Source organism: Apteryx mantelli, chromosome 10 (assembly GCF_036417845.1).
Source record: "Apteryx mantelli isolate bAptMan1 chromosome 10, bAptMan1.hap1, whole genome shotgun sequence".
In the NCBI taxonomy this organism is placed as follows: domain Eukaryota; kingdom Metazoa; phylum Chordata; class Aves; order Apterygiformes; family Apterygidae; genus Apteryx; species Apteryx mantelli.
Window position 1 is genome coordinate 1,040,802 of NC_089987.1, and position 27,387 is coordinate 1,068,188.

At 38.2% G+C, this 27,387-nt stretch overlaps 1 long non-coding RNA gene across 2 annotated transcripts in view; it reads right to left on the bottom strand.

Annotated features, from left to right (window-relative positions):
- The window catches only part of LOC106498821 (uncharacterized), a 352,888-nt gene that overhangs the window by 284,195 nt on the left and 41,306 nt on the right, over nt 1-27,387 (bottom strand). For both annotated transcript variants that reach the window (XR_010885271.1, XR_010885270.1), the window contains exon 3: nt 8,618-8,753. This is a non-coding gene — a long non-coding RNA (uncharacterized lncRNA). The remainder of the gene's footprint in view (nt 1-8,617; nt 8,754-27,387) is intronic.

A 27,387-nucleotide genomic window follows, 5' to 3' on the forward strand; every position in this document is an offset into this window, starting at 1 on the left:
TCCCAATTGAAATCATTCATACTAACTAAAGCAGAATTTTTAAAATAAATTACTGTATATCTACCTACTCTCACTTATATATATATATAATTTATAAACATTGTTTATACGAAAGTTCAGAACTTAATTCCTATTGAAGCTATTAAAACTATATATTTAATAACATTCATAAATGAGTTGCCTGGGATACAGTCAAAACCTATCACTAATTCAATATGTATTATATATTAACACACTTTGCAGTTCTGAAAAATTAGTCATATGGGTCATACAGTGCATTCATTTTGGGCATGGATCTCCCATCAGTCAACAGCCTTTATTTATAAAGTCTGGGTTTTTGTGAAGAAATCTATAATGACTATTTTTGGTCAAGCTTAAAAGAAAAAGAAAAGACACAAAGGTTTTCTAGTTTCCAATGTACAAAGCATATATTGCTGGTAGGAAAAGTAAAGAGTAGGATTTCTACCTAGACTAAACAAATTTCAGTAGAAAATGATAAATGAATCAAGGAACTTACACTCTCAGATTCTAAATTATATTAAGTCACTGATTTTATGAAGCCAGAAAAAGGTCATTTCATGATACTTATAAACTATAGTAAATAACTAAAATTTATGCAGTATGACGATTTTAATCCTTAATATTCTTAAAACCCTGATAATAGGTAAAACTTGTAACAAATCAAAAAAAAGTTTAACTGAAAATATAAATGTTCCTTTAAAGACCTATTATGTTTAATATACATTGGCCAGTTTTGTTCACAGGTCATGTATAAAAATACATTTACTATATTTCTTGCATTTGATTAACAGAAAGAGCCTAATGATACGTATCCAAATTCCAGGAATGGTTGTCTCTGTGCTAGTGTCTATTTAGGCTTACTTGCATAAACTGAAAACCATCTGTCATAAATATATAATCACTTTTAAATCCACCACACCCATTTCTCCTGCTCCCCAAAAAGGATGCATGTAAAGCACGGTCTGCTCCTGAAATATTCCTTGCAAGCTGCTAAGTGGATATAAAAGAACACAGACCCAAAATAATCTGCAAATAACTGTAACATAAACCCTGAAAAATGCTTTTGGAACTGGAGAGAGAGGGGAGAAATGCTTCCATCGTCTGGAGTCAACTGAAATAGTAATTTGGGTGTACCACTGAGAAGGACAGTGTTTGTTACTGGTTTATTTTGTAAATTTGGAAGATTATTATAAATCTTGATTTAAATCAAGTTTTCTTTTGAATATTTTCTTATAATTGAACAAGTGTTAAACTGTATCAGGCTGTCACAGCTGTTACAATACATGAACCACACTTACAGTAACAGCTTTCGTTCCACATTTTTGTGGAGTAGTTTCCATAGCACTATGATCAGGGTTTGCATATTTTTATACCACTTGCATATTGAAAATAAACTCTGATGTTTAGATTGCTTTCTCCAAGTGCATCTGGTGCTTAAATTTCCTGAAAAACAAGCAAGCAACTATGATTTAAGACCAAACAGTCAGAGTATAACACCTTGTTTTATTTTTATAAAGTTATTTTTAGCCTTTTTTCTCTTAAAAGTGTAACTAAATAGTATATTAGATGAGAAAGCTTTGAAATCCACATTTATCTGAATTGTCATCCATGAACTAAACATTAAGGCACACTTTTCCATTCATAATAATATACAATATCATCAGATACACTGCATGTAATAATATGTTTTCCATAATTACCTATTCCTCAATTAAATGTTTTGAACAGATGAAAGAAAAGTGTTCCCGAGTTTTAATTAAACTGCAGTTCTAATGCGAAAGCACCTGCTCCTAAGCGAGCACCTAGCGACGTTTTGGGAGTAAATGTGAATGTTTACAAGAACCCGTGGCACAAAATCAGAACAGTTGCTCTCAGGCATACCTGAGCGCTGTCAAAGAAATTAAGTACAACATAAGTACTAAGTGTGAAGAGCACAGGCCATATTGCAAAATTTGTTCTTGATAAAAGGGTCACTTTTTTATAAAAAATAAACATGATTTTATAAGTTTCTGTTTAAAAGTCAAATTAGTACAAACAAAACAAAAAGTCAGAATTAATGTGGACTGTGTCTTGCTGTCTGCTCTCCAGAATTTGCTCTTAATTGCCTGCATTGGTTTATCATTCAGAACTGCCTGGATGCACATGTTGTCTAACCTCGCTTCCCTAAACTGCACTTCTCTCTGTTAAATGCCTTCCAAATTAGCAGATTGAAAATTAGTAAAATATAGCAATGCTTTTCACTTTAAATTTTAATAAGAAACAGAGACATCTCTCTCTTTCTTTTGCTGTTCCTCCCTCTCTTCTAAGAACAGAAGGCTGCTGGTGAAAGGAATGAAAATCTGGAAAGAATTTGGGGTGGACTGGCCAACCCCCTTTCATTTCCTTCAGATGTTTACAATCTAGCACCTTTCTGAAGACAAAGATGGGAAAAAAGCTATTTTTTCTTTTGACTGAAGGGTGAGACAGGGGGGTATTAAAAACTGATCAATGTAATTTTTTTCACAGAAGTATTTGCACATCTGTGAAATAATGTAATTTATGAAAAAAATCTTTTTATATGACATTCATGATTATAGCCTGATCTGGAGAATTATTCAAATATAAAATTAAATACTCAAAAACTAGCTGTGCTGTGGATGAGTGAGCTTTTACCAGCTGTGCATCACACTTCTATAATTCTATTAAAAGTATATAAGTGAGGCTTTCCAAGTATGTCTGAATCTCTTTTAAAAGGAATGTTACATTTCTAAATGGTTGTATGATCAGTTGCTTTTTGTTTTTTCTTGATTATCATCCCAGTTGGATATGTTTTATCTGACTGTACCAAAAAAAAAAAAAAAAGGAATGCATACCCATGGAAAGCGCTCTATAAATTATATCGTATTTTATTATCACAGGGCTTAAGGAAAAATTGGCTCTTAAGAAAGGTTAAAAACCTTTAAAGTGAATTCTTCTGTTTGGTTAAAATTACTTTTGATTTAATATGATCCATCTGTAATCTGTACCTGGCCTAGCTCCCTCCTCCTGCTGCTCCCTTTCCCCTTTCCTACCCCTTCCCAAAATGTCAAGTGCTCCAGCTGAAAGAACGGAGCAACGTCCGAAAGGACCAAATGACAAGGCTGCAAAAGTTTGGGTCTCCTCTAAATATTATCTCTATATTAATTTCCCTCCCAAAGAAGAAATCATGTTTACTCTATATCTAAAAAATTCACAGATTTTAAACAACTAATCCAGTGGAAGTGTGTGATACTCTTCTGTACACCAAGCAACATTCCCCGTACTTGGATCTGACGGAGGACGGCGCTGTTTTTTTCTTCCCCAAAGGTTTCAAGCCAGGCTGCTCAATGCAGGCTGAATCAGGCCGGATTGCACTACCAACCTATCTTCGTAACACAGGCACTGGTTCCGAAAAAAAGTTCAATCATATTTTCTAAGCTTAAATAAAATACTTCAGTATGGATCCTCTTCTGTTACATTATTATCTACAGGTTACAAATAGGGTAATCGTGAAATTTTGTGTACTTTCCCATGTAACAAGCCAATATTTTGACTGAATGGGAAAATGCAATCCTAAAAACAACCTAAACGTTATGGTATAAACTAGCCATTAAAAGAAGAGCACCAACAAAAGGGCACATTAGTAAAAGACAGGATCTGCAGTTATAGTTTAGAAAAGAGAGAGACAAAATAAGGGATAAGATATTGTTTCTGCTGCCTAAGACAGACGGACTTTAATAACACTTAACAGAATGATGCACATTAACGATCTCAGAAAGCACTTCTTATGCCTCATCCATCATGCGGAGGAGAAAATGAAGCCTTCGACAGCATTAGGAATTATTCTAGATCTTGTCAGTAATTCGCAGCTTCTCTGTAGTATCGTAACACAAATTTGTGTGTATGAGACACTGACCATTAATCTAAGGGCTTTTTTTCACTCACCACAGCGTGCTGAGAATGTATCAATTGTTTCATGGAGAAATTTCACAGATGAAACCTTACTAAATAAAACACGGAAGAGGAAAGAGATATAGACAGAAACATAAACAACTAGAACTCAGAGACAAATTATTATCTTTAAAACAAAAAACATAATAAAATCTCCATGAATGTGTTTTCTGAATGGGCAACAAACCTCTTACACTGCAAACAGTCGGACTATGCAGTGATTACAAAGTTAGGTTCATACAGACAAACATGCTTGTGTCTAATTTTCTGAGTTTCTTTTCTTCCCTTTTTTCCACAGTATAAGAAAAATCCTGATTTCTTATCCCAAGAGAGTCATGTATTTTTACAAATAGTAGCAAAACAAATTTCAATACAAAATGCCATACGACTAAATAAACAATAGCTTTTGGCAACCTTTTCCTTAAGTCAAAGCCTGCTGTTGATATCATGATATAGCTATTTCAGCTGGAATCTCTACTACAAAGGAAAAGGTCCATAAATATTTGTACAGCAAACTCCTAAGAAAAAAATCCTCTCTCAGTACGCTCCAAATTCATTTCTATACATGCAATGTAAAGATGAAAGCTAATGAGTTATATGAAGTTTATAATAAATTAAAACTGTTCTGCTTCCAAAACTCATATACCAAACAGATGTATGTTTACACAGATATGATAGACTGCTCAACAACAAAAACACTTGTCAGACAGAATGAGGTGAATTCTCCTCTGAACGTGGAGAAGCTGAATTGTCTCAGGGAAAAAAAACAAGATAGAATTTGATCAAATACTAATAAAACAGCAATAATCAGGCTTGCAGTATCTTAAAACATACACTATTTTCTCTCAATTGAAAAAATGACATACATCCAAAGAGTCCTCAAAGAAACTTGGATTTAGATAATATATATTGTGATTGCAGTAGAGATGCAGGATTAAAATCATTCCTGATCTTCAAACAGAGTAAGAATGTAAGAATGTTCTGTTTACTGCACACGTATTTGTATATAAAAGATATGACAGATATTTCAGGTTATTTAAAAGCCTGCATTTCTTGTTTTGAATTTTTACAGACCAAATACTGGGAAAGCGATTCGACAGTCACAGGTAATAGGCACAAATTACAGATTAAACTCATTAGAAATTATAAACACTCATATAGTCTGCTAAACCCCCTGACAAAACCTGAAAATTAGAAATCCAATAACCAAGCATCAATAGGGTCTTTAACGGCTGGACAGATGTTTAAACTGTGCACGATGCTCATGTCATGAGTGAAACGAAACAGTTGAAAATCAAGGTTTGCATTAAATAACAAAGCATCGATGTCAGATCATAACATTCACATGATTCATTTTAATCCATCTTTTGTTATTAATTTACATTCTTTTAGAATTATAGAATTTTGCTGTTCACTCATTTTGCGTAGTATAAAAAATTACAAAATAAAGAAAATATGCAGATGAGGAAACATACTCTTCTAAAACATTCTGTATAGCCCTCCTCACAAAATGATTAGTATCAAATTAATATTGTCAAAAAGCTAGGACTACCATTTCAGAGGAAAAATGTAAATAATGCTTTCAAATAAAACATAACCTACAAGCTTTAATTTTTGATTTATTTAATTAAACCACAGAGGGAAATAGAGCAAGAATGGTCACCTCACAAACAGTAACTGAATAAATCCCCAGGAACGGGCACTGGGATAGCGAAAGAAAAATTGTTTGCGTTTCTAATGTTCTGTCTGACCTGGAAAGGATAACAAAAGAATCTGGCATGAATATGTATTTTTATAGGGAGTGCTGCTGGTAAACATACCAAATAAAATAGAGTGGATTATTTTAAAATAGTTTCTCCTTAACTCTCAATATGTTCAATATGATGATATGGAAAACTATATATAAACTAGAAACATATTCAAGCCATACAAAATTCTTTACAGTGCAGTAAAAATGCAGCCAGATTTCAGTAAAAGAAAACAAACAAACAACAAAAATCCTCTAAAGCTCCACTGTTTCCCTGCAAGTCTGCATGCTCTCCAGTGCTGAGATAAAGACCCAATCTGCTCATCAAACACCTCCGGGCTCGGCCATCTAATAGGAACAAATTGGCAATGACTGCCCAAGCAAGTAACACAGGCCCACTGATTTGTAGATTGATACTGATGCCTAATGATCCCCTTGGGCAGATCAATAGCAACAATCCTCATCCCTGCCTTTCTTCTTTATTGGCACAGAAGACTGAAGCAAGGAGAAAGCGGTACATACACATGCACAGCACTTCAGGTGCACCGAGAGAGAAACACAAATACAGGTGTTCATGTATGATAGGAAGCAGCTAACGCCTGATTCTTCAGAAACTCCTCTGAAATGGTGGCCAAGAAGAGGTGGTCTTGCAATTTTGTCATAAGAGGTAAAACACTGTTGCTAATGCTTTCCGTTCACATGAATATTAACAGTAGCTTCTGGATTTGGCGTCCTTTAGCCCACAGGGCAGGTGCCACAAGCCCACGCTGCACTGCACGCAGCAGCCGCTTCCACGGGAACCTTTGTTTGCCATAGAGGAGACTAACGTGCGCTTTGCGACTGGCCACATTTTTGTATGAGTTTATGGAAAACTCAAAACGTGAATACTAAGATGAAAAATGAACATTTACGAGCACCACATTTAAAAGTTGGGGTTTCTGAAAACTCAAGGCAAGCGTGGCGCCTAAGTGGCACAGGAATTACCGAGCTGGTGGCACCGGCCATTGTTTAGGAAGGCAGGGAACAGGCAGGTGGATTTATCCTGTGCACTGTTGTAACGGGGTTGTACTGCAGTTCTTTTCTCGCTGCTCTTGCCTTTTCCCTCCTCTACGTTCAGTTGTCTTGTTGTCTCTTAGTGCACTACAGTATGATCAATCAGGCAATTTCTACGCAGGATTTTTATTCAGTTAACCGTGAGTCACTTGCATCCACTTCCTCCAGCCCCACCCCTTGCAAGAATTAGGGGGGGTTCTATTTATTTATTAATCCAGTGAATACAGTTAGCCCATTAGTATATCCTTTTAAAGTCCCCAGTAATACCTAAGAAAAACTAATAGAGTTGCTTTGCATTTATTTTTTGTTCCAATGAATTAATGTTAGTGATGTTCTGCAGACTTGTAAGTGGTCGTTTATAGCATCAGGGTTGCTGGCAGGCATCACAATCAGCACTAAACTTCTGTGGCAATTTCTCTCTCTCCAGAATGAGACCTTATCCGGTATATCCAGATTATCAGGTAAGCAAACATAGAAAAAAAATATCAAAAAGTTTGGGTCTACTGAATATGAAATATTAATCTGGTAATTAATTTGTATTTCATGTCATCTGAAATGGTCTCCCCCAGCTAACTCCTTTGTATAGACTTTAAGGGTTCTGCCTAAAACACTAACAAGGATCAGAGAACACAGTCACAATTTTTAAATCATATTCAGATCCACAACTAACCGCCTGAGATGTGCTTTGTTCAGCAATCATTGTGGTATTTTTATTCTTTATGGCTGTTTTATTAAAATGTGGATAAAGCAAAAGGCTAAGGATAAAATTAAATTTCATTGACTGTAAATTTCTAAAACATCCCTCCAATAAAAGATTTTCTTTTAATAACAAAAGTCTTTGCCATCTTTTCTCCTATCTCTTCGTATATTCGCAATAAAAATGGAACTGCATTAAAATCTTTGTAATTCAACCCACTGTATTTCATAAATTAATAATTTTCTGAATCCTGCATGCTGTCTTTTTTTTTTTTTTAAACATAAAAAAGTTAGTCTGGTATTAAGAGGATTTACACTACTGTTCAGAATATGCATGCACACCCAATACTGACCATTTTAAATTTTAAATTTCACACTAATGATAAGTATAATCATTGCAATCATCATCATCATCATAACAATAAAAAGATGCATTCTGTTAGCCTCTGACATCAATCAAGCATGTGGTGAAAAATCAGGAGGCTTCGCGCGCCCCCCTCGCCTGCCCTCCCCGCCTGCCTCCCCCGGGCTGCTCGCCGAAGTGATCGCATTTAATTCATGGCGTTATTATGTCATCTCCATACTAATCCGGGCCCTCGCACCTCGCCACTTTGACATGCAAATGAGGCAGCAAAGAGCCCCGCGTTAGTGCAGGGAAGTCGCGGCCGTCATGTCACGACTCGGCGCCGCAGCCCGCGCCGGCTCCGTGCGCGCCGCGCTCACACGCGCACAGGCACACAGGCACACACAGGCACAGGCACACACAGGCACAGGCACACACACGCGCACTCACACACACACACACACGCACACGCGCGCGCACAGGCACCCGCACACCGCTCTCCCCGGCGCGCAGCGCTGCGATCACACGAAACAACAGCAATCTGTTGAGGATCAGAGGCGGCGGCGCGGCGGCGGCGGCGGCGGCGGGCGCGTACACACATACACGTGTCCGCCGAGCAGCCCGCAGCCCATTTGCATATTCACATGAGCGCCGGTCCCAGATTGCTTAAGCAGGGAAGAAGTTAAGGTGTCTTCTCCACCCACCTACCCTCCCCGCTCCGTAAAGAAACGGCAATTTATAACCAAAAAGAGAGAGGGAGAGGGAGAGCGCGGGGGAAAGGGAAGAAAGGGTGAGCTCGACCGCCTTACCTCAGCTGGCTGGCTCGCTGTGGCGCTCAAAAGGAATTCCCTGTGGTTCCTTTAGGATTTTTGAGAACCATCCTTCAGGGTTTTTAGTTTTCTCTTTCTCTCTCTTCCTCCTCCTCCTCCTCTTTCTGTGTTGTGACTGGGTTTATAAAAAAAATAAAAAAGACAACTCCATGTTAAGCTAGCAGTCAGGGCATCATGAAGTCTAGGGCTACAGGGGGAGGGAAAAGAGGAGGGGAGGGTCACAGCTTAATGCCTTACAAAAGAGAACCAAAAGCCTGTATATTTTTTTTAATATCCTACACAAAATACTGGCATACATTTACATGTCGTGCACACACGCATGGAGCAACGTACATATCTCTAATTAGATTTTCGCCAAGAACTGTCAAGGTTCAGTCTATGACGCAAATAAACGCAATGGCATTCGAGTTAATGTGAAAACTCCATCCTTAACCTGCCCTGTTGTTCCCATGCATGCACAGACGCCCAAAGAGAGCTACGCTTTATCTGGCGTGCGGTACTGTTTGCAATAGCTCATACAACGGTTGAGCATCCAGGTTCAGCATTAACCACACATTACTAGCTTGGGCTATTTCATTGCGACATTAGTGGTATTTGAGGTGTATTTTCACACAAATTAATTTTAGTATTTCAAAGCTCTAATGACAGTAGGAAAAAGAAAAAAAAGTCAGAATTGTGTATCCCCTCGCAAGCATCACAAACGTAGCATCTCTGTGTTTATGGACCTGGATAACCACGAACACAGGCCTATTGTTCTGCAAAGACACAGCTTTTGTTAGCTAGTGCAGTACAGACAAGCCACCGATAGACTACGTTGGGTCCTCAAAAGAGCTCAAATCTCTGGCATCAAATATACCATCACTGCATGCATTACATCTACGTTTTAACAACCTTATATTAAACGTTTGGTGAAAATACTGGTACATAGGCATGGTCACTTTTTTACAAATATGTCATTACCATGAATGATTAAGGGCTTCATTGCTTCCCAATACAAGGTCTTAGATCAGAGCGCTGACTGATTGCTAAATTCCACTGTACACATCAGAATATGTTTTTAATTAGAGGATCAGGAAATAAAATACACCTTATTAAGCATTTTTACATACAGAATATTTAGGAATAGTCAAATTTACTTTTGCAATTGGCAAAAGCAAATTTGCGCCTAAGCTGAAACATTGCAAGTCGTGTTTCATCCCAGAGTACATTTTTATGGACAAGTTATAAACCCCTGAAATATGCGTTGTCCATCAGAAATGCTGGGATATTATATCATACGTTAGGGTAGCACGAACAGCACTGCTTTGATACTAGGGGCTACAGAAGCAAGCACAGAAGCTGTGTTTGCATGTGTATTTGTACAGTAAGTGCATGTAAATATACCGGTGTAAGTGCCTGCAACGGTGGCAAGACAAACAATAGAAGCTGGAGGAGGGCGAGGGAGTTAAAGGCGGTTAGCGTTCCTGCGACAGGCAACTTGGGCAGGAGCGAGGGGGAGAAGGGAGAAGGAGGTCAGTTGTTATCAACTGGTTAAGCAAATGCCAAAACAAAGCATGTTTCTTTATTTTGAAGAGATCCTGGCAGACGCACTTTCTCATAAAAAATAATTTCCCTGCCTTTGTTTCTCTTCTTCTCCTTCAAGGAAAGTGGGGAAAGGGGTCTTTCGTATTCACGCATGGTTTCTGAAGGAAGAAAGGTGATTTTTAAGAATCTGACCACCAAGAATGAGTTACTTGTCCTCCACCCAAAACTGATTTAAAAAAAAAGAAAAATCTTTGACAAGACTCAAAGGGTCCCTGAAATAAAGAAGAAAGGAAAAACATCCAAAACATTAGACACAGAAACATTATATTTCAATATTATCATATGAATTAAATGTAATCCTTGAAGCGACTAGTCCCAGGGGTCACATATTAGGCCATTTTTTTCTTTTTTTTTTTTTTTATTTAATAGAGGTCATCCAGGCTGAAAAGCAGAACCCAAATGAAAAGCATCTTCAATGTGGTTATAACATGAGCTGCACGAGGTCAGGCAGTGTCTTGTATGGCCTCATAAAAAATACATAACCAGACAGCCTAATAGTATTTCTTTGCATTCATTTTTGGATGGGAACTGGCGGGTGGGGGAGGGGGAAGGGAAGGGAAGGGGCTGGTGGAGATAGGAACATATAAAAAATCCCACATGTATATTTCCATAAGGTGCAGCTTTTAATCCATTTCATTTAAGGGGAAGGGGGGAAAAAAGAACATTTATTTAAAAAGCTACTTCAACTGGCTTTTTTTAAAAGAACAATCCTGAATATTATTTCTCTTGCCTCTAAAAACAGAGGTAGCATTTTGGTGTTATCCTACATACACAGCTCATACACACACGCGCACATTTATTTAGGGTAGTCATGCTACAGTCATGCTTAATTGGAAGTGCAATCATGTTGGGCTTTCTTTCATTAAAAATTTTAATGTACTTTGTTATTTGTCCATACACAAACACAGCCTGATTAATTTGAATTATTTCTCTTCTGAAAAGAAGTACAGATGAAAAACCTCAGTAACATGGTTTCTGCTTTAATTTGCTCTCATTTGGGAGGGGTTTGCTCAACAGACAGAATTTATGCAGGTTGCAGAGATATAGTGGGTGGGAGAGAGGGCAGGAGAAAGGCAAGGAATAAAAGCAGGAGAAAGAGGATAAATAAAAACAAGCAATGCTAAAAACGCTGTGAGATAAGAGAATCGCTAAATATTGCCTCCCTTCCCCCTCCTCCCCAAATATCGCCTGGAGAGGAGTGACCCTGCTGCGGGGAGCCGGAGCCGCAGAGGTGACCCAATGCTAACCAGCCTGTTAGAACTAATAAGGTGCGCTCCTAAGCCACTCGCCTGACACCGGGGCACCCTGGAAATAACTCTCCTTGTTATTGCCCATCCTCAGCTTGAAATTTACTGCTCCTTTGCATTATTAAAGAGACAGCTCGCATTCACTGGGGGGGAGAGGAGCTGGGGAGGAGGAAGAACTGGGCATGGCTTTTTTAATGCTGTTTGTGCTTTCTGTAGTCTTTATATTAAGATTCTGAGCATTAAAGCATGCTGAGTTAATAGGCTGTTATTTATTATTTGAACTGTTTTCAAAAATAAAATCTAGTTTAGAAAAATAAGATTTTTTTCCTCCCCCCATGGCAAATGGTCAGAAAATAGGAAATGCGTGCAACATCTTAAAGAAGGTCAGATTGTGTCCAATGGCAGGCCTTGTGGGACAAAAATCTTCCCAAAACATTATTCAGTAGCATTGCTTCTCATTTACATCACATGTTCAGCAGAGTTAAAGAAGAAAAAAAAAAGAAGAAAAACAAAAAAACCCCACAGCAACCCATGGTGGATAACAGCAATTACGGGATTGGAAACAGAAAGGACCTGCTGCAAAATGAGTCCATCCTTAAGGATTATGTGAAAAGGGTGTCAAAATGTGGAATTATTTTGCAATATGTGGGTTCTAATTAGATTTGTAAGTAATTGTGGGGAAAGGCAAAACTCAGACAGAAATAGGAGGAAAAAAATAGTATTCTGTCTCCTTATCTCTCCCCACAAATTCACCTGCCCATTCCTCCAGCAACCCATGTTCCTCGCACATGAGCTTACTTCCAAAAGAAATTCAAAAGAGATCGTGCAGCCTTTCCCAGGGCACTGGCCTCTCTTTTTCAATGGCAGGTTTTGAGGACAGCATACCAGCCAAAAACACTGGAATTTACATTTTCACATGACAGATCAAATTTTATATAAATGATCTGAGCCACTCTTTCAGACTATTTTGCCATCTCTGAATCAGTTTTTAATGTGCAGGCGTTTTAAACGTTATCTTTGTAAGGGCTAGAGACTGTATATCAAATAAACTCTTGGGTCACGGTGCAAAACCTGCAGTCACTGCTTGCCAGCCCAATTCAATATAGCAGGGAAGTAGCTATAATAATTAGAGCTCAAATATTAATAATTTGCAGCAGCAAACCAGCTGACTGCACTTTCTACATTCTTACTCTACATGGAGACAGCACAGTGAATAGTCATCAATGATAAATAAAATCCTTAAGATAAATACAGAAGAAAATGTATCAGCTCACGGTAGCCTGGCAGAAACAAGGATTGTTTCTGATGAACCAAGAAGTGTCTGTTTGTCTCTTGGTGTTTTATTATCTGTGATTCCATCAAATTAGTTACCAAAGGGATCTGAGAGAATTCTTAAGAGAACATGAGGGCCACAGCAAAGCTTTAGCTGTCCTAACCCAGCTGTTTTTTTCTGCAAGTCCAGAGACACCCATTCTTCTAAAGGCTTATGTGGTCAGCTCAGCTGCTGGGAAGACCTGCAACGACAGCAGGAATCAATGCATAGTAACGTGATGAAATACATGTAGCTGCCATAATATACTGAAAGAGTGTATTTGCATCAGTCCTGCACACTCTGGGGCCAAACTGCAGATCTGAGAGCAGATTTCATTTAAAATGAATTCCTGAGCAGGCCAGAACAAGACCCTACGTGGCAACAAGGGGCCGCTGTGGAGTTCAGGTCTGGGGATGTGCTAAGATGCAGCGTGTTCCTTGGCTCGTGTGCCACGTGGCTCGGGTGGCCGCCACGCATTATGGATTCATAACGTTCAAAACTAGAACCACAGATATGATGTAATGTTCATTCAACAGCCACTAACAGAGGAGCTGATCGAAGATGACCCAAAGCTTTGAAAGACGTACGTTGAGGCCTGCTTCTCAAGGGAGATACTGGAAACAACCAAGTCATTGAGGATGCTTCATGCGTGCCTAAGGTGATCATTCTGGAACCACAGTCCAACCGCCGCTTGGACAGGTATTTACAGCTTTTCTTTAAAACTCCTCTATAGCCATCGCAAAACAAAACAAACCAGAGTAAATTTTTAGTATTGGTTTAAAAACTGAGTTTAAATAGCAAACATTGACATCTATTTATGGCAACAAATTAGAAATAAAAAGTATTGCTTCAGAAGAAAGAGATAACTGCCAGTTAAGACAGGGAAGTCAAATCCAAATTTTTGATAGTGCCAAATATAAGCACAGAATTAAAATGGATGTCTGGACAAACAGGCAAACCAGAAGCTACACTGCCCCCCCCCCCCCCAGTTATTCCCTTTCTGGCATTCTAATTTTGTGAGTCACCAAAAGCAGCCAAGTCAGTTCTACCTGCACCTTAACCTGCAGATATTCATAACCGATGCGTTATTTATATATGTCCAAAGTATTAAGTTACTTCTTGCAAAAGACTTTGTTATATGGCTGGTCTTACCTACAATGTATTTGGCCATTTTTACATACATTTATACATATTTTAAATCAGGTATCCCTGCTGTAAGTAGTGATAGTAGCAATAAAAGTGATGCTTTGCAGTTCTACTGAAATGTACAAAAGTTTCGGAGTAAAATCAAAGGAGCGGAGACTCACAGAACTGTGCTAAGCAGCGCTTGTGCTCGGCTTCAGGTGGTAAAGCTTAAGTAACAAGAGCATTAGAACCGTGACAACACTCTACTGGATTTAAAAATACAATTTTCAAAAATGATTGCCAAACTCTGATCTTAATAGCATGTCGACTTTTTTCAGCTCTACCAGCTGATCTCATAAAAAGTATAATTTCTCCTTACAAACTCTGACAAAGTTAGGCATCCAAAAAAGTGGTTTGATTTGAGGGTTTCTAATCCCCCGTAGCTCTCAGAGACACTGAACATCCTCTCGAAATGACATCAAAAACACAGTTATAAAAACAAGAGACAAAATTATTTCCTACCTAATCAAATTATATCTGTTCCATATCTCCCACATAAAAGTGTTTTAAGTGTTTAACCTGCTTCACCTTTAATTCTGTATCTCGTTTAAACGGACCGTTTAAATGACTCTCTTGTCATTTTAGCTTTTCTAGATACCACATTTTATTAATCTAAAATCTTCTTCTTCTACCTTTCTGATATCTAATAGACTTCACAGTTGTTGGTCATGAGACCAACATATATATTGTCTGTATAGCTTTTATAGTGTATCGGCAGAAGGTGGGGAAGGTGCTAGTTGGTAACTGCGATTGAATTCTGCTTAGGTTATGGGTTACATTCAGACTAAAGCATGTTTTATCAAAATATTTCTAAATACTTATAAATTACAATTCTCTAGATGTGCCTATCAGCAGATTATAATCAAACCATGGTACCAAAATACAACATAGCATATCCATAACAGAATACTCCAATGTCATCTTCAGTGGGCAGCCACTGATGGACAAGTGTGACGGTGAATGTGAGCCTGCAAAGTCATAAGCGGCCCAAACAGATGAAAATGAAATGAAATGAACTAAAGACTAAAAATCTGGCAAGGCTGAGAAAGCTAAAGGCTGGAGACTAGTACCTCTCACCTGGGAAACAACGGCAGGCCAAGGGGAGGAGAGGAAGGAGGAGAAGCATGAAGCAGTTAGCATGGTAATACAATATTCCAGTCCTGGCAGGACTGGTTTCCGTACATCAAAACCACTGTATATGCATATCACAGGTATCTAATATGCCTGTAGCTACTTTGCACCTGTACAATGTTTCTACTGTAATTGTGTTGTACTTGCGTCTTCCAGTTCTGTAATTATAACAGCAATTGACAAAAAGATAAAACTTCAAAAAAAAAAAAGCCTTCTGTAACTAACATATCTATAACAAATATATGAGTACATTTTTAAGTCATTCTTCTGGGAATCAGAACATTAGATTATACATAACAGGAGTCATTTGCTAAATTTACTAAGCAGTATTAGTGTCAATTATTAAAAAACAGCTCACAAGGCTTTTAGCATCCAGAACTTAGTACCTAGATATATGAAGCCTTTGTATGTGTCATAGAAAAAGTTATGAAAGGGGTTTGAATTTTTGTTTGTTCTTTCTTTTTAACGTAGAACTGTCAGAGAAGAACCACCTCCTTACGGTTAAGGAACTGGGCTTGGTCCATCCTCCAGGTGGGCCTCAGGCTGCCTCTTGAGCTAGCTAGGGAGAGTAATTTAATACTTCTGTAGAATGAGGATAGTAATTCACCTCTCCCATGACTCATCTGTTTTAACTATTTAAACTAAAACTCTGCAAGATAGGGAGTGACATTTTAGCTCCTTTCAAACCAGTGAGTTTTGGCACCAACTTCAATAAATGAAAATTGTAGGTTAAACAAGTTCAGGTGTCTATACAGTGAAACACTGATCTTGGCTGCAGTCTCTAAATGCCCTTATAGTGCTAATAATAAAAATGTGGTGGCCTAACCAAGACTACACTGTAGCCACAGAAATGTAAGGTCTTCATTTTCAAACAGCTGAGCGCTGCCAAAGCCATCCATGGAGAAAAATATACAATAGGAGCTGCCCAGTGGTCCGGGTCTGGTAACGATGGAAATATTACCTCCTCTTCAGTGGCAACGATAGGTACTCAATGGTTTGTAGAAACAAACAGAAGGAAAATAGAAATCACAGCCAGGATTTCAGCCCCCCAGAGAGTTAAAATTAGAAAAGAGAGCTGCAAAGAACAGGAGTCTAAATGTAGGTCCCCTGTAGAAAAACCACAGAGTGTAACTCTGGAAGGCAAACCTGGAAAGCATCAGGGAGGATTTAAGCATCTGATGGAGCAACCTGGCTAGGGAAATCAACCTGGTTTACAAGTCTCACACAGGCAACCTGTTGAGTGCATTTCTGCATAGAATAGAGAAGATCCTGGAGAAGACCCTGGTTTTCAGATAAAGGACGGGACTAGTACTCTTCGAAGAAACTTTTCAAGAAACAAACTGAGGCAGGTTGCAACCCCGTGGCTGCAGCCGTTGCTGGTGCCTAGATTGGTGAGTTACCTACTGGGCTGCAGAGCAGACGTGCAAGCCACATGCAGTGTGCAGGGACTGAACGTCCCCAAAACCTGGGTCAGGCAGCTCTTCCCTGTGGATCCATCAGGATTGCCTGCTAGAGGGCACTCCTGGCCGCTTTATCCAGCCTACGAATAAAAGCTTCAGATCAAGACATTGAGGCAGGTCTGTTGTGATGCTGCCATAGGCTTTGAAGTGAAGTCCACACCCAGCTGGGAGAAAGGGAAGCTCAGGAGAAAAAAAAAAAAAAAAAGAGTCCACTACAACTGCCCAGGCATCAGAATTTCCTGCGCTCGCTCTTTAATCATACCTGCTCCAAAGTGACCCGCTCTCACATGAGGAAGCCTAGAGATAGTTAAATAGCTGCATCGTCAGTAATTACAACAGACAATGATACGGAGAAAGACATTTAAATTATTTAAGTGCCGAGACTTACTCCCTTTTAGGTCTTTTCAGGGAAGATTATTTCACAGTCTAAAAGACTTTGTTGTTAGGAAAAATTGAGTGATATTCAAATTTTTGCTAAGGATCATCTTATATCTCTGAGCTGCCATAAGCATGAAAATCTGGTTTCTGGGCATTAAAAAAAAAAGTCAAGCCCCATAAATGGGCAATTGTCTGCAGAGTAATGGCAGATAAGCATTCCTCTTTTTTTTTGGTTGCTTTGAAACTTTAGAATCACATATTCAATGTTGCTATTTAACAAATAAAAAATGGGGATGTGTGTTCATCTTTCAAAGGCATTTTAAGATCTAAAATATTCTACATCAGCTACATCTTACTGCTATTTTCAAAAGGGATTTAGGTGTAGTTCTGTACCATATATAGTACAGAGTAACTTTGGCTGGATTTTCAAAATCCTTAGTGAGTTGGGGGCTACGTTAATAAAAACAAAGGCATGAACTTAAAACATGCTCAGTTGTAACTCCCCAAATGACCTTAATATGGAATAAGAAAGTCTCTATTTTATTTATTTCAGTGGTTCTTAAAGTTAAGACCAAGAGACCGCTATCCACTCATGGAATTTCTTTGAGTCACCTTGCATGACCACATAGAACAGACTCATTCATAAATTTTACTGTTTAATGTAATTCTATAGACTACAATTTAGGAGCCAGTGGTTTAGTTTACAGTATTTTGGAGAAGTTAAACTAACCCAAAAAAGCCAATTATTCCAGATGGAGTGATCCATCAGCAGACCTATACTGGTCTGGAAGGTGTAACTTTCCTATGTAAACACATCCTAAGCAGCACAATCCTACTGAAACTCAATGGCACTTGTGTTCTTAAGTCACCTAGATGCTTTTGAAAACCTATGCTTCCATTTGTTCTTGCAACTTCTTGGAGGTTACTGAAAGAAAAAAAAGTAAGAATAGCTGGATGACTGTTTTTACCTTCTGACTACATTTTGCACCACCCTACAGATGGTCCCTTCTGTTCCTTCTTTGTCGGTGTGCATCGCAGTACCACCCAGAGGCACCAGCCAAATCAGGAGCGAGCTGTTTTGTAAGTGGGGGGTTATAAAACCTGGAATAGGAAACCATTTTTGCTCTGAAGAGTGTCTTACAGTCTCACATCCCAAGCCAAATATATCCACAATAAAAGTTAACCAAAAAAAAGAGTTATTTCCAACTGAAACACCAATGAGGAGGGCAGTGCCACAGGCCACAAACTGCTCCCGTGTTTGTATTTATGTCAGGCAATGACCAGCAAGAAATTGCACTATTCAGCATTTAGAATATGAAACCATGCAATTCAGCCTACTTCTTTCTATCTAAAGCTTAGTTACAAATGTCCCCCACCTCCTCCCTCCTCCCAGTCCTGCGCTCTTTTATATATATATATATATATATACATATATACACACACACACACGTATAAATACGCACACACACACATATATAAATATATATCAGATAGGAAATAAACATAAAATCTCAAAGGAGAAAGAAGAAGAGCATTTTAAGAACAGAGAGTCGATTGAGCATTATCTGCAACTCTTGTGCTTATATCTTTAAGCACAAAAGCACAAAAAACATTCCTTTTAAACAGCAACTAACTTGTATAGGTGCTACTTGACGAGTCTCATGCACTACTAAATAGATGTTCTTACAAACTAAATGATTATTCCTGGAATTGTAAACACAGAAGGGTGCTGGCACAGTGTCTTTAAAGAAAAATACAAAATATACACATACCACATGCATCCTACTGCATAGTTTATATTTGAGCTAAAAAGCCATGGCATATGGTGAAGAGAATTTTTATACAAAGACATGGAAAATGTATACAAGAAAAAATATTCTCAAAAATAATGCAGTTAGATATAGTAAAAAACTCTAATATATTTTTAAAAAAGCTTACTGTACAACTGAATTAAGAAATAATCTTGTAGACCATTTAAAACTGAACTATCCATTCTAGATGGTGGGAGATAATCCTGTAACTTCTGCAACATCCACTTCCATCACAGAGCTCAATCTTAGCAAACCTTTTTTTTAACCTTCTGAATGGACTAGAGTAACCAAAAAAATTTTTATAAAAGGATACTCTGTGTGAAAATAACTGTGTAAAGAATTACTGAATACATGTATGCAGATCTTTAAACATTAAATCAAATGAGATTATGCTTGTTTTCCATATATTTGATTTTTTTAAAAGCCCAAGGAAATGAATAGCCTGCTGAATAAGAATTTCCTATCAGTGGCAAATATTTTATGTTCTTTAAATTTAAATAGAATTAACACAGCTCAGCTGCACTTTGGTGAACTTCTGTTTGCATAAAACCAAGAACTACAAACAACCCAAATTTGTTGTACTGCCGTGCTGCAGGATTCCCAGCAATAAATCCCACTTGATTGTTGACTATAATGTCTAAATTTGGCATACATGACAGATAGATTTAGAAGGAGTAATCTTGTAGGAAGAACTACTCAGCTGACTCAGGCTAATTATAAATGTAACCTGATGAGATATTTTTAATTCTTCAGAAGAATTAAAAATATCATCTGGTTTTCAATGAAAGTAAATATTTTGCCAGGTGAACTGAACTCATCTCTCATTCAATTGATCATAAACCATATTTGCATTTCTGACTCCACCACAGTACAATTTTCTTTGGAATTCTCAGCAATATTTTTGAGGGGATTAGTATGACTGTATTATTTATATACTTAACTAGAGTGCCTTTACAAGGGTCAAAACCAGCTGGAAACTCAAATAAGATTTTTAAGGGAAATATGATTTGAAATCATACTTTTAATATATTTCCTGTTTTCTATTTCTGCATTTTATTCTAAATTCATATTTGAAATTCTATATCTATCTTTGGAATAAATAATCTGAATTGATTTGTTTGATACTATATTTACATTTTAAAATACTATATACCTGTTCCTCAAGATTCAAAATACTCCTCTCCTTGCAGACTCTCCGAGACATTACTTATACAAATGTTTTAAAGGACCAGGGAATAAGAACATTACAACTTCTACTTCATTGAATCAGAACAGAAACAATTCAGAGATTTTAAATCAATTCACTGTTAAAATATCAGAGGTATGAACACACATCTGGCATCTTAGAAAGAACAAGTTTAGCAAACATGCACTCTAGCAAGCATAGGTATTACTTTGAAAGCAACTGAAAACCAATTTGCTTTATTCTTTCTCCTAGTGCATGGTTAAATTATTAGCATATGTAAGGTGAAATGGTAAACCAAATACAAGCTTTAGTATCTTTGACAAAACATATTTTCTAATTAATTTGTCATGGAAAGCAGAAGAGGTTACAAAGAGCCAAACTTTATGTTAAAGAACAGCTTGCCATGCCTTCACCAAAAGTCACATAACATGGATTTTTTTCATCAGCATTTATTTTTTCTATTTTGACAACCTATAGAAAAGAAAAAAGCTCCTGAGTATACATTGTTTATTTTTGCTAATGGTAATAACACATTCTAAGAGTTGCTTTATGCGGAGACCTGCTACTTATCACCTCTTTTTCTTTTATTCTATTAAACGAATCCTGTGATTCAGTAGGAGGCTATTCCTATCAACAAAAAATTAACTAATTTGTTGTTCCTTTTGTTAGTTTTATACCCCTCTTTCCTACTCTAACTTTGGGATAGGCTGTTCAGCTACAAAAGGAGAATAAGTTTTCAGTTACTCAGGGAACTGAAAGCAAAAACTATATGGTTCTAGCACCAAATAATTCACATCTAGAAATCTGAAGCAAAGGCCTCAAGAATGTTCACCTTAGATTTAAAATGATTACGCAGATCACAATTCCAAAGTACATGTGCGCAGTATTTCCCAAAGCTACAGAAATCATTAAAAAAAAAAAAACTGATCAGAAGAAAACATTTAACAGGAAATCAACAACAACAAAACAAAACAAAAGGGGAGAAATGTATTAGATGGCCAAAAAGGCAATTCAGCAATGAAGAGAGATGACAACTTTGGCTAAAAGCCATCCTGGTTCATTAGCAAAATAAAGGCAGCAATTAAAATAGAAAACCAAAATGACAAACGGAAACAGGGGAAATAGATCACAATTAAAATGAACAAGAAGCTGTGGACAGTGGGAAATGGCTAAGGACATCTAAAGACAGCAGAAAAATGGCCGCAGAGTTATGCATAAAAGGAGTTTTTAAAAGTATGATAGAAAACCCAGAAATCCTAGCATTCCTGTAAGTCTATAGTGAGCTAAAGATAGTAAAGCCGAAAACGTAATGTAGAAAACATAGTAGTCTTCGCAGTTCTTATTTCAAAAGAAGGATTTTGACATAAACTTACCAAAGAAGAAAAACGAAGCGCTTAACAGTTTATTAATAAAGAACTGAAGGGAAATTAAACAACAATTTGGAACAGAGATGTTCTAAAGTAACAGCTTTAGGGGATGTGGACGCTGCTGCTGTTCATTCCACTAGGTTCCATTCCACGTCCAGAAACTAGAACTATGCTTAATTTCTGGCAGTATTCAAAAGCAGATGCAAGTAGCAGTACAGTAAGAAGAAGTTAGTAATAATATTCAGATTAAATTAGGAAAGGTAATATGGGGCTCAGCTTACTTTAACAACTGGGAGGGGTACATACATAATCGGTGACAGTCGGTGTGGTTTTGTGGAAATGGATCTTATCAACCAAAGGTGCTGCTTTCAGGAGGTAAGCGGATCCAATAAAGGTGACTTTTGCTACATTCTTTGACTTAGGTACAACTTACCGTATCTGAGAAGTGTGAGTTAAATAGAGGGAGAACTGATCATAAAGCTAATTATTCAGTGGAAAACCACCATCACTGGGGACCTGTGTACAGGAGGTCTGCAGGATTGGTACTAGACCCAACATTATGCAACATTGTCAAGAATCTTGAAGTAAATCAATAATAATAATAATAATAATATCATCACTGTTGATAAAGATGACACAGAAAGTGCCAGAGCAGTGAATAAATAATGAGGACAGACAGAGCAATTTGGATCATTTGCTAAACTGAACCCATTCAAAGATGAAGTTATATATCTTGAAATAAAGAATATAAGCCAAATTTACATAGGAGGGGATTATATCCTGGGAGTATTGACCCTAAACCATTTACAGGGAAAGGTCAAAAAAACCTTAACTTGATCTGCCACTGTGATGCTGCTGTAAAGGGACTAATGGTATCCTTGGATATCTAAGCAGGAGGACAATGAATCAAAGGGCTTTTACCTCCGTGTACGGCACTGATGAGCCTGACTTTGGAGCACTGCATTCCACTCTTGATGTTTATGTTGAAAAAATGAGTAACTGGGGAAAAAGAAGAGGAGCTCCCAAATTATTCCAGGTTTTAAGAAAATGCCTCATAGCAAAAGACGTAAGGAGCTGAATCTGTCTAATTTATCAAAATTAGGCTCAAAGATGACTTGATTATAGTGAATAAAGACCTTCATGGAAGAATATTCCAGACACAAATGTGTTCTTTACCTTAGAGAAAGGAAAAACAATGATCCAGTGGTGAGAAGCTGAAGTCAGACAAATTCAAGTGAGAATCCACGTACACATTTCTTACCACGAGGGTGATTAATCTCTGGTAAATATTAGGGAAGAAGGGATGGATTCTCCATGTTTTAATATTTTTAATCCCAAATTTGATGCCTTTCTTGAGGAGAAGCCTCAATCAGATTGCAGTTTTTGGCTAGAAAAATCAGTAACTGAGAAAAACCTCAACTGATAAAGAGGACATCAGGCCAAAGATCCCTTTGACCTGAAATTCTGTGAAAATAAGAAAGACCCCCTCCCAAACCCTATGAGCTGTCTCATCAAGTTGAAAACAACTTTTGTAATGACAACACACTCTCTTTTACTCGGGGTGCTTCTTTTCACTGTGCTCGTGTGGCAATAAATACCACTGTATGAAAATATGGGTTGGGGGATGTTTATATGCTCTTCGAAAGACAACATAAGACTTTTTAAATGTTTGTTTTGAAGTACAATTTACAGCAAGGATTTGGGCTGAAACTGCATCAGCACACTGAACAGGGGATAAAAGCCCCAGTGGGGAAAAAAGCAATAAAAATATCATGGTAATATCCCTAACTCAACAATCAGTTCTCTCTGCGACAGAACGGGGTTCAGGGGAAGAAAACAAAACACAGGTTTCCCTAACACGAGGGCAGGCAGCATACCAGCGCTTGTTAGAAAAATAAGACAACAAAATACGCAACGCCATCTCATTACAGTTTTGTGTTTTGTTAAGAAAACACCACTCAGAACGTATTTTCTCATTTGTAAGGGTTCTCACTGGCTCCTGTACACAGCCCTAACAACTGCATTACACCCTCCAACAACGCGCTGCCGTGATTTGCAGCGCTCCCGCTCCGCGCCCCAACCCCGCGGCCCCGTGCAGCCGGGCATCCTTGGCGCACGGCACCTGGCACGTGCCGTCTTCCCGCGGTCCGGTTCGGGGGCAACGCGGGGTGCTAACTTCACTCCATAAAACACATGCAAACCGCACTGTCGCTGCAACGGCGGAGAGCTCCTGTCACCAAGCAGCTTTTTCATGTACTGTACCTTAAAAAAACATGACTGAAAACGCAGGTTTGAATTGAATTCATTTTCATCCTTATCAGCTATGTAAAAAATAGAAAAAAGAGCATAGCTTAGAAGCTTTATGCTCACAGACACCTTATAGGTTGGGTAAGGATACAGATTATTAATATATCTTGAAATATCTCTTTTTAAATGAAAAAAAAGGAAGAGGCTTTAAAAAACAGATTTTACTGTCCCAATGAAAGCCTGACAGCAACAATTTGTAATTTTCTGCTGTCCAGTTCTCTTAATCTTTCTCGCTCTCTCCCTCACCGTGCGTCTCTCCTCTCCCTCTCCCCCCACATCCATCCTCCATTTCCTGATAACTTCTCATCATGCTAGTTCATGCCTAATAGAAAATGGTGGTGTGCGAAAGGAAGAAAGGAAGAAAGGGAGGAAGAAAGGCGTTATGATTGGGAGGGCAGGAGAAAGAGAAAGATTGAGAGAGACAGAGAGAATGTCAAAGCTCAAGTCTGGCATTTGCCTATTTAAATTCAATCATGCAGCCCTCGCAGAGCTGGAAATGGATGGCCTGCGTTATGAATTTCTGATCAGACGGCTGATAGGTTATGAGCGGGGACGTAATCCCATTGAGAAAGCCTTTTTTCCCAAGCAAGGGCAAGCAATAACTGCCCTTCAGAGATGGCTCTTTGCTTTGCCCTTTTTATAATTTTTTCCTTTTCTTTAAAAAAAAGTCCAAATAAGCATTTTTATGATGATAAATGTGTAATAATGATTCATTCTGCCTGCATCTGAAATGGGATATGCCTTTGCAAATCAGACATGCGCTCAAAATAAACTGCCATATTTTTTCTTTTTTAAACCTAATTAGAATTCTCTCCTTCTCTCAGCTCATTTTGTACCAACACTGGTGATCTAAAAAGAAAGTGAAAGGAATGAACACATGCATTGAGACTGGTATTTTTAATACCCTGCAGGGTTTTTAACATTTTGTAGTTTGCTTTTTTTAACATTATATGTTTACATAAAAAGATACAAAAAAATTTTTTCTTCAAATGGCAAGATCTACTGACATACAGTAGGGGCAACCCAGAAATTATTGTAAAAGTCGACATTTTCTTACTTCTACCAATATGATATCATTTGCTGTTGCTTCATGTTATAGGGAATTAATTTAAAAAGTTGGGAACGCTGGAAGAGTGAGAGTAACCATGTAAATTCACCAGTTAAGGGGAGTACTTACAACACTGGGTTGGTATCCTACATCAGAAACCTCAGTGATGGTTTATAACTTTTGTAATGTTAAAAAGTTGAAAACAACAAATCTGCTATTTAAAGTTAAGGATATTATCAACCTTGCACCATGTGCTGAAACAACACCCATCCCAATTTATGGGCACTGGAAACAGTCACAAGGGAGAAGGACCTCATACCAGAACTGCATTAACGAAACAGGGACGATGCCTGAGATGGCAGAGGCTTCCGCAAGTCATTGAAAGGGAAAAATGGCCGGAGGCATGGGGGAAGGGCGAGCGGGACGGAGACGCACATAGATTTTGGTGCTAAGCAGAAACTTGTTCTGGTGCTGCATCTCTAACCTATTTGAAACAGCAGGAATAATCAGTGAAATCTTTTTGTATATGTGAGGACTTTGGAAAAGCAAGTACTGGAGATCATAGTTGTTCTCACCATGAGGCATCACCATCTGATGGGGGGAAAAATGGACTTACCTACATTTGCATAATGTTTAATTGCAACAGGAGCTCAGGAAGGCTACAAAGCACAGGGCTAAATGCTTGTCAGATTAGGAACGCTCACTACCTGCTAGGAGCTCACTCACTTCATCAGGTTTGCCGCTAGGCTTTGCAGTCGGTCCCCTTTTGCAACGGCTGGAATCAGGAGGCATATGGATGACATGACGGACTGGGGGAGAACACACCTAAGCACCCATTTGGAAAGACAAGCAATGAACTATTAGACACGAGACACAGCAGCAACTACCTGCGTCTGTGTTGGTCATGCGTGTGTCTTGTCTGAAGCAGCACTTTTTCATTTACACACATATATTTCAGTGCTGCACAATTTTCAGAAAAGATGGTAAAACCATGAGTAACTATTATGTCTCTTTTGAGATAAGAGATATGCTGTAATTCGAGAACATTGTGGTGTCTTACATGAAACCATAAGAAAAATTTCAGTTAGGTGAGGATATGGTAAAGCCTATGGTCACAAATTATCGCCTCCACAGATGGCAGTATGTCTGTAGACCGACTGTGGCTGGAGAATCGCTGTGCACAATCTTTGAACTTAAATTCCTGTTTCATTCACGTTTTTCTCTAGTAATGTACTTCCATACAACAAATCATCTTAAGCGAGGAAAGAGATTTTTTTTAATTGCCAAGTTGCTCCCAAATGAGAGCTTTAGGGCTGACTGCAGTCAGACTGGAGCAGATTTTAGGCAGGTCTGTGTAGTGCTGTTGCCACATTATCCATAGTACAATCACCATTAATAGAATACCCAAAGCAAGCCAGAAGGAATATGAGAAAAATTGCATACCACGTCACTACATTTCCTCTTTAAGTTAAGCCAAAGGTGGCTATTAAAATAAAACAAAATATGCTGTCTATTGTTTCAAGTGGTGCCATGACTGCCTTGGAAATAGAGATGGAAATCAAAACCCAGACTATGTTCTGTATATGGCGCTTCTACAAGTTCATGGAGACTTGCTGGATTCAGTCCCAGCTGTGGCTTTTGCTTTGTTGAAGTTGTAAGATGCCAGAATACCTCAAGACAAGTGAGCACCTAAGGCTACCAGTGTCTTAAAGGAGATCAAAGTTTGCAACTGGGGCTCTGCAAAATTCAAACCCTCAGTTTGTGGAAAGCATGACACCAAATAGATTCTCTGGTGAACTCTAATTTAGCAGCCACCTTCCATCAGTCAGGATATTAAGCTAATTTTATTCTTACAAATGCAGCTACTTCAGACCAGCAAGGGTATCAAAAAAGTAGAAGCATTTCATGGTTTTCTTCATTTCTCTCAAATTCTGGACCATCACATAAAAAAAAAAAGAGAGGGGGGAGCAAAAAGGGAGCCTCTCGAACCCTCTCTGCCGAAGTGCCACATCCCTCCTGCTGTCCCCAAGGGGCTGTCCAGCCGGCGACTCACATGCCACCTCGTCTCTCTCTCCTGCACTGCTACTCCAGAGAGCCCAGGGATCCTCACGCAGCCTGGGAGGGTACAGTGGTCCAGTTCTGAAGATGGTATGACATCTCTGTACAAAATAGCATTTTTTCCCCTCTTTTAATATAATAAATTGTGTTAAATTGCCAGGGTCTCCAAAGCTTTATGCACAAAGGGAAAACTAAAAAAAAAATATAAAGTAATTTTCTACCCTTCTGACAACATGTCATAACTGCAAATATTTTTGAAAATTCACACACATGAAATAAGGTTCCCGCAAAACTCCCACACTGCAAATGTCTTACATATTTTTCCTGAGGAACAGAAAAAAACTGATGAACCAAACAGTTTGCTAGCTTCACATGCTCCAAATGGTTAATTTTGCTCGGTGTCCTATCTCACTGAAATGTGCAAGAAACATCACAGCTGATAATTATGAAATAACCTGGCCACAGGGGAGTTCCCTCCCCATTACCATTGGTTAGGGATTGTCTTATGTCCTGGAGCAGTAGAAGTTTGATTATTTAATTGAAATTTTATATATATATATATATATATATATATATATGCATGGATGTTCTTGTTAGTCATAAAATAAAATATCTAGCATTTTCAATCTCTTTGCATCAGCATCTTGTGGCAATGAATCCAAGGGCTAACAGTAC